The following is a 2,608-nucleotide window of genomic DNA, read 5'->3' on the forward strand; positions in this document are numbered from 1 at the left end:
TCTTGTCCTTTTGCTGAAGCAGCAAGGATACTGGGTCTCATAGTCATTCTCTCATTATTTGATTATTGCATTTTATTTTGATTGAACTAGTTGTATATTTACACTTTTGTTTAAATACTAACTCCATCAATAACATGTTTTAAGTTCTTTTGAAGTACTAAGTTTTGGAAGTTACCATTAAGGACATAGGCCTTGTCTTGAAATCTTTATCCATACTTGTCCTTTAAAAGTATTCTTAAGACCTTAGAAAACCAACAAGAACAAAACCCCAAAAACAACATAAACTATAAAACAACGAAGTAAGAGAAAGGTTAACTAAGCACATATAGTGCACCACACTTCATCAGTTTACGATACCCGGATTGATAATTTATGTAGAGCAATTTAAGACATTAAATTGACTAGACATTTTAGCGTCGTTGCCGGGGAAGTGTAATTAGGAGACCTTATTTCTTACATCTGAAAAAAAATATTAACAATTCTTGAGTATGCTCTCCTCCTGCACTTTGCGTGATCTAGAGGATCAGAAAAAGGATTGTTAAGTAAAAAAAAAGGGTTAATAATTCTTGAGTATGCTCTCCTCTTGCACTTTGTGTGATCTGGAGAATCAGAAAAAGAATTGTTAAGAAAAAAATAGGAGACAAAATAAACTTCAACATTTCAATTGATTCAATAAAAAAAAAAAATTGATGAAAAAAATGAAACTCAACTACTTTGATAGGTTCAAATTGTCCAAAATTGTCTGGTTTTGCTTTGTAGTGGTCTTCAAAACACTGTATCCTATTTTAATAAGGTTTTGCAACTTAGCTGCGGAAACTTGGCATAGTCCTCTTTGTTCTCGGCAATCTCGTTGAACATCTCAATACATTTCTTCACCAAATTCTTCCTGATCACCTTCAGAATCTTGTTCTGCTGCAGCATCTCCCGAGAGATATTCAGGGGCAGATCATCGGAGTCCACAAACCCTAGGTATTCGGGAATAATCTCCTCACAGTTGTTCATTATGAAAACCCTTCTCACATAAAGCTTAATATTGTTGAGCTTCTTCTTTGTATCAAAGAGATCGAACGGAGCCCTCTTCGGAACAAAGAGAATAGCCTTGAACTCCAATTGACCCTCTACAGAGAAATGCTTCACGGCCAAGTGATCCTCCCAATCATTGGTGAGACTCTTATAGAACGATGCATACTCTTCCTTTGTAATCTCCTCTGGCTTTCTCATCCAGATGGGCTTTTGCTTGTTGACGAGACTCCATTCATGCGACACTTCCTTTACCTTCTTTTTCTTCTTATCTTTCTCCTTTTCCTCCTCCACTTCCTGGATATCCCCTTCATCTTCCTTCTTCTCCTCTGTCTCCTCTTCGTCGTCACTGACCTCCTTCTCGGTGGTCTTCTCAGTCCACAAATAAATGGGGTAGCTAATGAACTCGGAATGCTTCTTGATCAGATCCTTCAGCCGCCTCTCCTCCAAGTATTCCATATAAAAAAAAATATTCAAAATCAATTTCACAGCCGAATGCAGAACTGTTAACTCAGGAAAAATGCGTAAACACAGGAAAAACGTCAAACTTCAAACGTTCGATTTGCCCAAATGGAGACGAATTTCAAAAAACTAAAACATGAGTTTTTTTGCCATGTGGGTTAATTAGATAACCCAGAAACCGTTTGAGAAAATTTGTGGCGGTCTGGGAGAAATATTCGGTTCTTTGGAGCCTCTTTTTTGCTGCCGCGTGAAAAAATTGAGTTATTAACTGACAGTTTGATGTATTCCGCGTGCTTGAAGAAGGATAACGCCAATTTGATTATGTGCTGGACTCTTTGCCACCACGTCCTCTGCCTATATGCCACCCGTTGCAATTCATTAAAACCAGCAGTGATCCAAGTGAAGACGGCTCTGTTACGTAAGCCAATTACATACGGCTCTTCACAGCCGCATAACTCCCGCTGCAAACTCCACGGCTGTGCTTCAAACCTTGATTACAGTCCGTTTACCAATAGCCTCATGTGACCAACAGTTAGCACACTGTGTGTACTTAGTTTCACCCGGCATCCCAAGCAATTTCATCCATCAAAACATCGAATGAGGTATCGATGTTGACAAAGTTTCCACCAAACAATAAAAAAAGTCTGCCAGATGAGATGAGACTAGCGATACCATCACAACAAGAAAGGTTTACAACAGCTGTTTGCTTGTTACATATGTCGATATACATTTTGAGGATCATATGCAAAGATATCCAGGGAGGGGCTAGAGCCTATAGCCAGAAGACAATGTTTATACGCATGTTGAAACCAGATCTTGTAGACAGAGTCATCACAAGTTTTCGAATGATTGCAAGATCTTGTTGGATATGAAGTATCTATTGAGGTTGGACTGCAATTTGTTACAGCCTTCACTCCACATTTTTTTTCTCTTCCACGCACACAGACACTCCATTTCACAGTACTTTCTACCCTTTGCACTTTCCGCAGCCAATACAGCGTTTCCGCAGCTCACACAGGCTTTCCGCAGCCAATACAGCGTTTCCGCAGCTCACACAGGATTTCCGCAGCCAATTCTGGATTCCGCAGCTGTTTTGTTAAACTCTAGGTTGCAGGTGTCATCAAGC

General features: G+C 39.5%; 1 pseudogene; it reads right to left on the reverse strand.

Moving 5' to 3' along the window:
* Positions 1-780: 780 nt before the first annotated feature.
* On the reverse strand, positions 781-1,509 carry LOC149206481 (heat shock protein 90-1 pseudogene; annotated as a pseudogene).
* Between the last annotated feature and the right edge of the window lie 1,099 nt (positions 1,510-2,608).

The sequence above is a fragment of the Pinus tabuliformis genome, chromosome 1_2 (assembly GCF_031772625.1).
Source record: "Pinus tabuliformis cultivar Carrire ecotype Pingquan chromosome 1_2, CPIR1, whole genome shotgun sequence".
Lineage (NCBI taxonomy): Eukaryota > Viridiplantae > Streptophyta > Pinopsida > Pinales > Pinaceae > Pinus > Pinus tabuliformis.